A 14,645-nucleotide genomic window follows, 5' to 3' on the forward strand; every position below is an offset into this window, starting at 1 on the left:
GCCGAGTGATTTTAATTTTACACTTAGGGGAATCGACGTTATCGGGTTTGCTCAAGAGGTACAGGATTTCAGGATTGCCCTCATCCCCGCACCCCGTTTTCGCGCACACTTCTCTCTCTTCCTTCGTCTTTCTTCATAGAAGAGAAAAACGTATCTAATAATAATACAATTTTGTAGGTTATCTATTTTCTTGTGTTTTTTTCTTCTTCCAAAATTCTTGGTTATTACGCAATAATTTTACATAATAATGTAGCAGCATACAGTAGTAGAGGATTGATATGAATTGCTCCCCCCTCCTCCTGCCCTCGGGCACTTACATTTCAATCTTGTCGTGTACTAGGCAACAGAGTAAAAGTAAAAATACTCATCACGAAAATCAGGATAATCTGATTATCGCAGTTTCATTCGCAAATTAGAATTTCAAATGCGCCAAGAATACAAGTTTCGTGATCGATATCCACTACTTGGCGAATTTGATTTGGCGGGAGTCGTGCCCGGCGGCGTTATTGTTTAGAATTCCACCCCTCCCCCCCCCTTCGCGCGGACAAATTATTAAATAATGCGAGTATGCTAATGGGACGGAATAAATGTTTGCGAAGAAAGCTGCCCCGGCTGCGGAATTCCATTGTTTGATTTCGATAACGCGTAAAACGGCAAATCGATGTGGTGCGACAAATATTGGTCTGTTTGCATAATTGAATCGTCGTCATAAAATTTCGCCGCGGACATCCTCGCTATTTCCTCCACGAGGAAATACCCGTCACTTTTCGCCGATAGAACATGCGGCAGTTCCGCACCGGTATATTCAACGAATAACATTCAACGTAAACAAGATGGATACATACATAACGAAATTATGTATCGTGATTTTATCGTATTCCGTTTTGCGCATTAACTACGTGCCGATCGTCGCGCAATTAAAACGTTAATCACAACCAAACGGAATGGCATTATACCGTTAGTAAAGCGAACGTAATAGAAAAAAAAAAATTACACTTGTCCGGCGCAATTTATTAAATATTTTGCCTTGATTTTTATCTTCGCGTTTTATTCCTGGGGAAAAATATTTACAAGATCAAACGAAAGAAATTGAATTATCGTTTGTTGCGTTACTTTTTCCTTTCATCATTCATTCGTAAAGCATATTTCAAACGCAGATGGGCAAAATATTTTCGAGATAAATCACAACGAGAATAATGAATAAATTATGAAGTATAAATAATCGTTGATTGAATCACGTTCTCTTTAGGTCTTTTGCAGTTGGATTTTTGTACGGACACGTTTATTTATTTAAAAAAATGCTCTTTTTGGCTAAAATGCTGTTTTAAAAATGAAATGTCGTGTTTTTAAGTAATGTTCTGTTTTTCATTTCCCTGGAAAAAAAAAAAGAGTAGAGAACTTAGACTAACGTTCTTTCTGCAAAATAATTGATCCAATTGTGAAGCAAAACCGAGGGGGTGATGATTGTCTTTACCGTCTACCGCCATTTCACGCGCGTTGCGGCGCTCTCGTGTCACGCTGCTTGCGCGCCGTTCCCTTTTCGTTGGGCGTTAGTACATCGCAGCGAGGAAGAAGACGGAACGCGACCGAGGAAAAGGTAAACTGAACGATTTACGCGAGTAAACGCACGCGTGCCGCCTGTGTGTCGCAGATAAGTTACGCTCGTGGAGTCGTTACTCTCGCGCGGCTTTCTCTCTTATTCTTCTCCATGCCCGCCCTATCGCGCCTCCTTTCGCCCCCTCTCCCCCCTCCCGTACTCACGTTTGCCCTAACGCACGCAGTGTTACTCAACCTGGAAGTATACGTACCGACAAGACGACGGATTCCCAGAAATAGCTCGGCGAACGGAATTTTCCTCCCACACTCTTCAGTCTGTCTGTGTGAGTGCGCGATTAAAAGTCAGCCTCTCTTAACCCCCGAACTTGCCAACGTACGCTCCACAAGACATATCTCTGCCTTTCGTCGCCTGCCTGGAACAATAATTTATGATTTAAAATTTAGATGTGTGTTATATAAATTGCATTTACGCGCCTTCTTTAATTGCCTTCTAACGGTTAGTTATTTTTAATTGTACAAGCACATTATATAATGGAAGAAAAAAATATTATTGATGAGTTCGCGTTATGTGAGTTTCCTTAGTCACTCATTTCGCTAAGCTTAAAGTCAAAGTCGCAGGCGGCATTAATGTCGCGCGCGAAATGAGCCACGATGTAATAAATCTTGCAAAATCGCAGCGCGTACCTACAATCGCGGCGACAGTTTATCAGATTAACGTCAGTGGGACGCGGCCAGAGCCCCGCGGTTCTATTGGACGGTCCAATAATCTCGCTGGAAATTCCAGAAAATGGCTTTCTACGTACACACAATGCGTTCGGAAATTGAAAAGATTCGCCACATGTCGCTAAGCTGGAGGAGCCCGGCTATTACGCCGCCCCCGATTCGAATCCTATTTTCTAGTAACTGGTTTCCCGTGGGGTCGTCGGCAGCGCCGCACGCGAACGGGAGTGGAAGGAGCGGCGTCGGGGATTGAAATATGAGAGACCTATCGCGTTCCTGCATCCCTCGTGCAGGATATCACTGTGCGAATTCTAATTTCTAGCTTTCTGCACTCCGTCGTCCCGAGGGGAATTTCCGGTGACACCAGAGCGCGGGACCTTCGTCCGTGACATATGCGTTTAAAACGCGAAAGTGGCCGTATTCCCTCGGCGCGCGAAAGAGACGGAGAGAGAAAGAGAGAGAGAGAGAGAGTTGCCGAGAGTGGTATCAATAAAAAAAAATATATATATATAAAAAGAAACGTCAAAGGTATTCGTGACGAGAGTTTATCGCCGGTGTTAAGTTCGGCGCTCCACCGGACACGAACGCGCGAAGGCTTAATGCACGTGAAACGCCTCGTATGCACTTCCGTGTACTCCCACGCGGTAGCGATAAAAGGCCCGCGCAAATGGCCGCGGCTGAATGCGGAACGGTCAGGCTAAATCTTAATTCTCGACTTCCGCCAGCCGCGAACGGGCGCATTAAAATATTTAGAACGATGCTTATAGCCGACCCTAGGCTCATAAATAACCGAAGTCTCGGTAGCGCGAAAGTGGGGGGGGGGGGAGCCGCATTGTCACTACCAACTCGCACAATCAATGAGAGGAAATACACAGTGCCGATGGGTGATTTATAGACGCCGCGAGTTTTTACGACCGCGCCGAATCTCGAGAGAGAGAAGAGACGAGATGTTCTTTCAGGCGAATTTGGCGAACGTTCCACGGCGCCACGCGGATTAAACCCATTTAATACCCGGATGGGAGCTGCATATATATATATCTTTCTCTCCTCCTGCCGTGTCGCCACGTGCAACCCGTGCAACCTAATTCAGAACTATCCTCTCGCGAGAGATACTCTCAGAGAGGCTCCTTCCGTTGCGTGAAATCCTATTTTCTAGTTTTCTGCGGCGGACTATTTCAGGCGCGAGTGCCTCTCGCGCGGGCCGTCGACGAACGGAAGACGGCTTGAAATATGAGAAACGTATCGCGTCCCCGTATTCCGCGCACTTTCACGCTGAACGAGCTGCGACGGAGCCCCACGGTCGTAGCCGCCGCGAGCGAAGAGCCTGCAGCGGCAGCAACGCCTGGTGCAACAAGTAACATAATTCAAGGAAAGTTGCGCCGCGTCGATAAGGCAATTATTCGGGCCGCAGCGCGCTTCGACGGAACAATGGCTTTTGTTGGATACGCCGAGAGGAAGGGCTTATGCGCGGTAGACGGTGGTCTGGAAGATAAACGTCTTAGGACTAACGTGGGACACACGTGTAAAACACGGATGCGCTCGCGAATGCAGCCGCGCCGCCGGGGTGGGGGGGGGGGGGGGCCTCTACCAAGTTTCGCGAGTTTTGATTTCGAAACCGAGCGCCACGGCGCGTAAAGTAGGACTCGGCTTGAATGACACAAAGGGATGGAGGCGTGCCACTGTGGAATTGATGTCTAAATCCCACGTGAGTTACGCAATACATTTAGTTGTAGGCGTTTATTGGAGCGACAGTTGTATTTATCTTCCAAACGAAATTAATACATTTTCGTTAGATCTATTTCTAACATTATTGTAAAGTAATTTAATTCCAATGCAATAATCGGGACACGATCAAGCGTTCCCGCTTCAGTTTTAATAAGCTTTCGATATGTTAAATAAAAGTTGAATGATTTTCATAAAGATTCCATATTTGTACTATTCAACTTTTATTAAAATTTATCTTTCTATCTTTCGTAGCTTCGACGATACTCACTTAAAGAGAAAATAACAATGATAATTTTATTCAAAGAAGTTTTCATCCCCTTTTCATCCCGCGCAGGAACGAAATTTTCGCACTTACGAAAAAATATTGTGATCTTTTTATATCTTTACCTATACGCTTTAACAGATTCATTGTAAGTGCACTGTACAATTGCACAAATTAGGATTGTAAAATAAATTTGCAATGAAATAAAAGATCCTTTATTTTAATGATTAATTTGTTTTCTATCCCTCGCCCTTCGAATTCGTCAGTCCGAAACTGTCCCTGACCTCGTTGCGAGAGCGATGCAAAAGTACCGCGGACGGGAGGTGCGGGCACCGAGAGATGTATTCCGCCGGTGTATGCGACGCAACGCGACGCCGCCGCCGCCGCCGCCTCCGCCGCCGCGCGGATAATAAGGTGCAGCGGCGCGCAATAAACGGCTTTACGGCGGTTCGTGGAAGATGAGGATTTTATCTCGGCGCCGGCGGCTGCGGCAGCGGCGACGGCGCACCGGAATTGATTCGGCCGCTCATATTCGTCAACGAAATTTCGCGGAACGCGAAGAGAGAACCGCGCGCGGCTGGATGTTTATTAGCCGCGAGGATGCGCGGAGGAGAGCTAAATCACGCCCGGGCGCGATATAATCTCGAAATGAAATCCGCCGCTTATTACGCTGGATTCTCTCTCCTTCTCTCTCTCTCTCTCTCTCTCTCTCTCTCTCTCTCTCTCTCTCTCTCTCTCTCTCTCTCTCTCTACGTGCGGGAAAATTTACCGTCGAACTTTCGTCAATACGGGAGAAATGACGGCGTACAAATATAAAAGAGAGAAAGAGAGAGGTGACTGGCGAATTGCCATTCGAATTTCTTGCCGCCTGGGAGACGGCCGAGAAATTCCGACGATCCTTAAGACACGCGTCACTCGAGGGTAGAAAGTTTCTTACGTGAGAGAGCCGTTTCCTAGGAGAGCGCCCGGCTCGGAGATTTGTTTTTGTCGGATTAATATTCACGCTCGCGCAGGATTAATAGCACCGCGCGATACGCGTGCAAGGAGCGATAAATTACCGGGTACTTAGCCGCTTGCCCGAGCGAGGAGGGATTCCTCTCCGCGGACTTCTTTAATCTCCCCTCCCCCCTTGCCCCGCCGACCGTCGCTCTTTCGGGAGACTTCATTCCTAAGTAATTGTCACGACGGAAGTCGAGAGAAGCGCCGTTCGAGGACGTGCGCGCGCGAGAGGCAAGAGGAGGGCCGGCGTCGAATATACGGAGGTGGCTCGTCTTGGCTGCCGACAAGCGGCTGCCACGCGGATGATACCCGCGATAATCGCGGAGGTTTTTAATAACGATGATTATGTACGAGAGTACCGACTCGGAGGCCGGTAGATCGCGGCACAATGATCACGCGGTTTGAATCGGATGAAGTCGTTCGGGATCTCCGGCAGCGCGGGTCGCGCCAGCGGACCGCGTGATGGATGAAAGGTGTTCCAGTTATGTGGATTTCGCCCGTGAAGGGGATGATGAATGAATCGCGACGCGGCGGAGGCGTCCGAGTTTCAACATTGCAGTACTCGCAGAAACAGGGAGAGAGAGAAAGAGAAAGAGAGAGGAACCAGAGCAAGGAACGAACGAACGAACGAACGAACGAGCGAAGCCCCGTGGCACGAGGAGATGAAACGAAGTCTTTCGTATACGGCGGTTAATTGGACGACGAGCCGAATCCGCATGACAGATGACTGTCGCCCGTTAACGAAACCGCACGGTTTCGAAGCGGCGAAATACGCGGAGAAATGCACGAGACGTCGGCTCCTTAGCGCCATTAAAGTCCCGCGCAGTTTCCGCGACGTGACGGCTGTGTTCTTGCATTACGACATTTCGAAGGCTCGCTGATGTTACATTTTACTGGAGAAACCGCAGCTGTTTTGTAGCGCGTCACGATGTTTCTCGACAATCGTTTGGGGAATATGTTGAAATCGTTTAGAGACTTCGGCATGACAGAATCTTTCGAAAAAGTTTCTTTTTATAAAACTGCGACAGAAAGACGATTGAGTAAAAACAACTGTTTTAACACAAATTAATAAATTATTTATATTACTAATCATAAAGTAGCGACGGAAATAACAATAACCATATCGGTCAGCTTTGGATCAATGGTATATTATTGAATCTCATTAATTCTTAGCTCGCTTTATTGATCCAGGCCCCGACGTTCCAACATTTTAAGCGGAAAAGTTTAATGTGGCGACATTAACACGTCGAAATATATACATATACCGGAAATTGGGAAACGTCTGGGTCACTGCGGCGCAACTCGAATAGGATTTGTTGACATACTTGACGTGTTCCACAATGTGTAAGACCGGCCGCTAAGGTTTCGCTATTATTGGCTGACCGATAGGTTACCGTGTCAATCTGTCTAGACACTGGCACGTGTCGCGTGATCGATAACTGACCGCTATATGTCCATCTTTTTGATTACTAGCCTTTCCCAAACACAACAGAAAGTAGAGTAATTGTGAGACATAATGCCGATGGAATTTACAATGAACAATTCTACGTCGTTGGACTGCTGCGTCATTGAAATAGCCAATCTGATCTAGTAAGATAATATTACGATACTCGAGAGCGTAGTGGCTTTGATGAATCGCCTACTTGACGTAATCAACAAGATTAAATATTATACTAAAAGACAATCCCTCCAAGAAATGAACAATTTATATGTTTCACTAATCCCTTGCTATTATTGATAACGCTAATAGAATAAAAGCTATTAACAACACTAATAAAATAAAAAAAATTAATAAAAAAAGTCTGTAGTCTTTCTATCAATAATAAAAGAAATAAAAAGATAAAAAAAAGTTTGTAAAAAATAAACATTAATATGTAAAGTTGAAAATGTAGCTGAAGCTAGCAGCCAAAAGCAGCAGCCAAACGCCGAGCAACCAGAGCCGAACGTCATATAGCGGTTGCAAAGGACACGATTCAATCAAACGTTCAAAATTCCCTGGTTATGAGATTTTCATTCGCGATCGTTATTAATTGTTTAGTAACTTTTTAAATTGTTAATTACGTTAGTGAGATAAATACAAAGAACGCTGTCTTCAAATTTCTATGAAAATATTTTTTGAAGTTTAGAACGACTTAATTAACCGTATATAAAAAACTTTTATGAAAATGTATTTTTGCAATACATAGTTGATTACCACAATAATGCAGCGATTTTTTCTGTAAAGTACATTACCGCTTTTTGCGGCACCCAGAGCCGACGACGAGGACGTAGCGGTTTCACGGCTCCAAACGATAAAAAATAATTTAAAAAATATTTATAACAATTAGAAAAATGCACGTCCTCCCGTGAATAATCGATCAGTCGATTGTACGTTACGAAAAGACATTTCCAACCAAATTTGGAGAAAATCGTACCGTGCGTTTAGGCGTGAGGCGCAAACAACGATAAAAATTAATTATTTAAATATTTATAACAATTAAGAAAATGCAGATCCTCTCGCGAATGATCGATCAGTCAATTGTACGTTACGAAAGAATATTTCCAGCCAAATTTGGAGGAAATCGTAGTTTGCGTTTAGGCGTGAGGCGCATAAAACGATAAAGATCCATTATTTAAATGTTTATAACAATTACGAATATGCACGTCCTCTCGCAAATGATCGATCATTCAATTGTACGTTAAGAAAAGATATTTCCAGCCAAATTTGGAGGAAATCGTAGTTTGCGTTTAGGCGTGAGGCGCAAAAAACGATAAGGATCAATTATTTAAATATTTATAACAATTAGGAAAGTGCACGTCCTCTCGCGAATGATCGATCAGTCGATTGTGCGTTGCGGAAAAATATTTCCAGCCAAATTTGAAGAAAATCGTATTTTGCGTTTAGGCGTGAGACGCGGAAAACGATAAAAATTAGTTAAAAAAATTTATAACAATTGTTAAATTACAAGTCTTGTCGCAAATAATCGATTATATATTATAACGACTAAACTCTATGCAAATTTTTTAAAGTTTGTTAAAAATCTCAACCAGGGAATTTTTAACGTTTAATTGAATGGTCGCTCGACCATTGTTTGTGGCTGCTGCCTTTGGCTGCTAGCTTCAGCTACGTAAGTTGAATATCAATATACAATTGATGTGTGGATATATACGAATATGACATTGTCGACGAAGGAAAATAATCCAATAATGTGTCATGCTACACCACATTACGTCATTAATAAATAACATTGGTATTTCTTGCAAAAAAAAAGAAGTTCTTTGAAAGCCGCCGCGCGGTAGAGCATTAATGAGCAAACTGAATTTAAATTTAGCGGTTTTGCGAATATTTAAATATCTGATTAAGATCGACGGAGATATCGACAGGAGGCGGTGGCCACCAGGGAGGCACGAAGGTCTCACGTTTCTCAAATCTTCCTATATTTAAACGGGCACGCGGAGCGGCCGGTGCGGACGCCGAAAAGGATTTCGAAGTTCGGCCCCGCGGCCGAAGTGTTCCCCGTTCAGAGAAAACGCAATATATGTGGTACATCGTGATTCGTGTTTTCCGAATTCCACGAAAGGCCAAACGGACCGTAAATTCCCGCGGTGTCGAAACCACGGATCGGTATCTCCCGATAAGTGCCCGGGCACATTGTCGGACTCGGCGTGTCGTGGTAATTCATAAATATTCTTCGGGATTGACGAGGAGGAGAATTAGAGGACGAGAGGGAGAGGGAGGAGAGAAAGAAAAGGACGGGAGCAGGGGAAACGAGCGAGAACCACGGATTCCTTTTCCTTCTTCCTCTCCGCGCGAGCGGCGGTCTGGGAAGCGCTTAAGAGATTAAACCGGACGGTTCAAAGTTCTTGTCTCCCGTGTAAACACCTTAATGGACCGTAGAAGCGGCTGCACCTGTTGCTCGCGCGCTAAGACCGAAAAATATTTTCGAGATTCCAACAGCCCGACGACACAAGAAATCCGCCGGTTTCGTACTTTGGATATACACTGACGGGAAGGGTGTACCCTTTAACCAGGCTCTCGTCTTTGCGCGACCGCAAACCAACCGTAAGCCAAACGGCCGATGTGTTAATTAAAATCGATCAGCTTCTCGAGATCATCGTAAAAATAGAAAATAGTGATCTCCGTAAAAATAGAAAATATACGTAACGTGACGGTATTTGATTTGTCATCCTGAAAATAGGCAAGGTAAACATCGTAACACGATGTTTTTCTATGCTAAAAATAGCGCGATCGTAATTGCCGTCATGAATAATTTCAATTCTTAGACGTCTATGGAATCTTCGCAGTTACGCGTCGTTAAGCACCAGCGAAATTTATAATACGTCAACAAACGCGGAATCTTCCGCAAATGTTGCATGATTCACCTAATTGCATCATGCCGGGATATCTCGTGGCGTATCGAGTGCTTCTCTCTCCCCCGAGCTCGGATCAGCGCGGCGCGGAATTAAACGGGATTGACAACACATTCGACATTGCCTTTCCACAAGCCGGGAGGCTAATGAGAGCGACCGGTGCGACGTCGCCGAGGTCGTCGTATCACGAATACGGCCCTGCGCCGCGCCGCTCGTAACTTCCACGTGATAATTGCGTTGTTGTCGCCGAAAGATGTCTTGTCAGCGTCAACAAGGTGAACGAGGTGACGGATCTAACAATCGTTTTGAAACCGTGAATCATCGTCAGGCAACTGGAACCGGTTCCAGTCGGACGATGACGGCAATTCGTTGCCTCCCGATGATAGCTGAATTTCGCGCCCTCCTTCTCTGGCGTCGCGCGAGAAGGATCTACCGTGTGTGCAGATGCAGGTCGGGCGCCGCCGGTTTTCCGCAACTTCGTTGGAAGTGCGTCGCGCGTAAAAACGTCGCCGCTTGTTTACGGACCGCCGCCGCGTACGGGACTCGGGCGCTAATCTCATAGAGTTTTACGAGCCCCGTCCGTATCACGTGAACGATAACCAACCTTCTGGCGTGTAGGCACGTGATAACGCCCGCGCGACAAAATGGTTGATACGACAAAATAACGCAATATCTCGGAAACTTTGTATCGCCGGATAATCGCGCGCCTATGTTTGACACGTCACCGAGAATATCTGACGTGGCGATGTTAGAAATTCTCCGAGAGACGAAGCCACATGAAGATCAACAACTTTCGACGAAACTCGTTGATCTTTGAATTCACGCTCATCTGACCGTGAGTTGAAAGATCAAGTAAAGCGATATAATGTTTACACACTTGTTATTATTGTTTTGTGTGAGTCAGCGTAAAAAGTGTTATTCTAACAGCGCATATTAATTTTTATCACAAGTAAACTTTAATATATGCTTATTTGTTTGATTTGATCCTTTTTTTATTAATAATGCGTTGAGATAGTGTCTGTTTGAAGTGTACGAAGAAATAAATAATACTATAACGCACGATATATATGAATTTCGATTGTATAATAAAAGTAGCTATATATGCATGATAATTTCTATACATTATCACGCGTAAAAAAGTTTAATAGTTTTTTTCCATTTCGCTTATTTTACAAGCAAAACTTAAAAACAGATTAATAAACTTCAGTCAAGAAGATCTTTCAGGGTTAAAAGCAGAGCGGACTACAGGTAGTCAACCCTGTTCTCTTCATTGTTCGCCACTTCTTTCTTTCTTTCTTTACCGTTAGAACGACGACGAGCTATTTCAGGATCAAGTTCACGACTCGTTGGTATACAAACGATCTACTCAACAACGACACAACGGAAGTTCTCAGTTGCACGACCAGTTCCGCGAATATTCTGGTATCCTGGAGATTCACGCGTCTCTCTCTCTCTCTCTCTCTCTCTCCCTCTATCGCAGGATTTCAGCGCATTGTCCGTTTTCTTCTCATTTCTTTCTTTTTCATCCTTTTTTTGCGGTTTCGCAATTACCACCGAGGCCGCTCGAAGCGTCAATTGCGCTAGAGAGTAAATTAGTTTCGCGATTATTTGACTACGTAGGTGGCCACTCTCTCAGGCGAGACGACGGACATCGGTCGGGCAAAAAAAAAAACGAGAATTTAAAAGAGTACGTTAACAGACTTTAAACGTTGCTTCTTTCTAAACATAAACCGTTGCCGGAAGTTAGCTTTCGAGACTGCCAGTTCTTTTCCTGGGGAAAAGACGTACTTCTATCGAAGAAAAATATATAATTTGTTCGTCAAAAGTTCTCACAAGAAATAACAAAAATGAAGAGCACTATAATAGATAGCAATTTATAAACTCTGTAAGTTTGTTAAGATTTAATATTAATTAAAAATGTTATTATTTAATAACATTAAAATAGAAATAAATCTAATATAGAGAATACTTTTAATCGTTAATATTAGAGAATCGCCTGTTGGAATTGTAATTGTAAGTAAATTATTGACATTTATTTCAGTAGAAACTAAATACAATATTAACTGAAACTTTCAATATTCAGCCTGCTTCCTTATGTATTTATAAGCACTAAGCAGAGGTAACTACTAATAAGTGATACTTTCTTGAGTCAATAAACATATTTGAATATCAGTACCGTTATCATTTGCAGTACTGTCAATGTTCCTACGATAAACGCGATTAATTTTTTTTCAAGACACTCAGTCGGGCATTTACGTTGTTAATAAAGTAAACGCGCTTGCGGTGAGAACCGGTTCGCATGACTAGGCAGGAAAGAGAGCTGATTAAGTTCGTGGGCATACGTGCGTGTAGATAACCACGCTCGCTAAATTTTGGGAAACGTCGAGCTTTATCGTCGGCGACAGGAAGTCAATATTTTGATAGATACTCGCTCGCTGACGCGATCGATCGCTGATCACGTCAATCTTAAGTATCTTAGCGACACGTCAGATTCTCATAACTTAAAATTTCCGATGAATTTATTCTGTGTATGTAATTTGTTTTTTTTTAATTTATGGCTATAAAAGATAAGGCAAACAGAAAATAACAAAAACACATGTATTGATTTAATTGCCTGACTTTAAGGAATTCTTGACATAATCTTTTATATGATATAAGATAAGCGTGAAAATTACGACGAAATCTGTGACAAGTCATCAACGTTTTTTTATTGTAAAGAACAGTTATTTATTTAAGATAGTCGTCTCCTTTAAATTTATTTTTTCAAAACTCAATCACAAAATATTATTTGTTTTGTCTTTTGTTAATTATATTTTTTGAATTCTTTTAAACAAAATTATTGAGATTAGATTCCTTCCTTTATTATTTCAAACTTAGATTTCAGATTTAAATCAAAGGTTTATTTCATCACAGTCGCCAAGTATTAAAAACACAGTATCCAACCATCAAAACACTGTGTAGTATCTTGTTTTGTATGTTTCGCAAGAAAATTTCATAATTCGCAGACTCTTAACAGTCACAAACTGATATGGAAACTTGCAGGAAAAAACAAAGCTCTAAAATTTTCAGGGTTGTCCTTATTTACTTTTTTTTTTTTTTAAATAGTCATCGTATCTATACGGCATAATGAAAACTGCAACGCAAAAGCCAGGAAAGAGAAAACGCGAGTTCATTGCGCGCGGAAGCGTTCGCGCGACTGTTAAGGAAACGCGCTAAATTCCTGCGTATCGTATTTCCAGCGACTTTCAATACCACACACCGCGCGCGACTTACGAGAGACAGAATGATCTTAGGCGCTCCTCGCGGCATCGGCATCGTCATTGTCGTCGTCGTCGTCGTCGTCGTCGTCTATTATGAGATAATCCAGTCGACCGGTGGTCGACGGTGCCATGTAATTCTGGCTCACTCAAAATGCCATGAAAAATGAACTGGAAAAATCGACAGGAAAATTGTGCAAGCCCGCAATTATGTAAATGTACACAAACGGCGGGGACGTTGGATACCCCACGTAGTGGAGTTCGCCTTCTTGCTTCCTCTTTACCCTGCGTTTCTCGTTGCACGGCCTACTCGCGATACAACGTGGTCGTGCATCGTTCTCGCGCGCGCGGAATTATGCACGCCCACGAGTACACAACGCCGAGAGACACGCCGTGTGGCGTAAAACCAACAGCCGCGCTAATCCGTAGACCGTAGAAGGCTGAAAGGCTATTGCGAGGCAATAAGGCCGGTTATGAGTACGTGGGTATCATACATACGGTCGCGCTGTGGGCGCATAGCACTACGCTCGCGCGCTCGCAAGGACGTTCTTAACTATTGCGGTTTCCTCGACACGTACATATACGTCCATGTCCTACTGCAACGTCGCGCGTTAACTCTCCACCGTTCCTTCTTTCACCCGAGAAATCAGAGTCGGCCCATAATCCTCCGCAAGCACCTTTCATCGTTTGTCCTTAGTCTCGTTCTTATTCTATTTCATGGCACAAGTAACGAGCCAAATTCTAATCGAGTAGCTGACGATGGTCTTTTTATACGATCGAGGATTCCATTAGAAATTAAAATCGCGGTAAAATGCGGATTTATTGCGGCGCCGATTATTAAAAAAGTCCACGAGACCTTGATTCGCAAACGGTAGTTTTCCTCCGTATATTATTTCGCAAGAGACTCGATACTGCTTTCCCCATCGACGCGTCATGGGGATCCGTCTGTAAACAGACGACGGAGCCGACGATAACGATAAGCCGAATATCGGGGGTCCCCGAATTCGGCGGCACCGACGACATCCGGCTTCGCCCGGGCCGCGCACGAAACGCGATCCGGATCCCCGATCGGATCTATACCGCCAGAATCCGATCGTATTTACATACAATTGGTGTTATCCGACTGGGGTGCACGGCTAATTTGCATGGTACTGTCATCATCGGTCCGTAACACGAGGATGGGTCACTCCTTACGTCAGGGAAAGATGCACTTAATCAGCTCGCTGGTCCAGACACGAGGTATGTTGTTATGTCTGCCTCCTGTTGATAAGAAGCTTTGGATATGACGTGCAAGGAAATCTTTGATTCATTTTCTTCAATGCTTCAATATGCACGAACGAATAAAAAAGTACAAGAAAAAAAACACATTCCATCGCCTCTCCCAAAAAATGATCTTGCAACAAAAATTATATGTGTATAAAAGTTAGCTGAGATAGATAAGTAATTAACAAATACCGTGATATGTATTGCACCTAATCAATCTAGCTGAAGCAGAATTTTCAAATTTTATACGCGACAGCCAAAATTCTAGCGGATACAAAAATTAGCGATACATTTTGGTTGTGATACCAAGAAATCTGTCTATATCAGCACCCAAAATTTTTTTAGGTGTACAAGATTGAATGCGATCACAATTAATTAAAGATAATCTCATTCGGTCACAGCTGGATCTCTTAGTATTGATAGTCCTTGGGTGATTTTATATATTACCTTATCAAATTCGTCAAGCTGCGCACCGAATAAATTTAAACACAAGAGACATCAAGATCTTCAAA

General features: G+C 43.5%; 1 protein-coding gene across 2 annotated transcripts in view; it reads right to left on the bottom strand.

The window, feature by feature from the left end:
* LOC105829835 (3-phosphoinositide-dependent protein kinase 1) overlaps positions 1-14,645 on the bottom strand; it is a 343,579-nt gene that overhangs the window by 114,963 nt on the left and 213,971 nt on the right. For both annotated transcript variants that reach the window (XM_036286043.1, XM_036286033.1), the window contains exon 3: positions 1,809-1,970. The gene's annotated coding sequence lies outside the window, so the exon portion shown is untranslated. The remainder of the gene's footprint in view (positions 1-1,808; positions 1,971-14,645) is intronic.

The sequence above is a fragment of the Monomorium pharaonis genome, chromosome 1, assembly GCF_013373865.1.
Source record: "Monomorium pharaonis isolate MP-MQ-018 chromosome 1, ASM1337386v2, whole genome shotgun sequence".
Classification (NCBI taxonomy): Eukaryota; Metazoa; Arthropoda; class Insecta; order Hymenoptera; family Formicidae; genus Monomorium; species Monomorium pharaonis.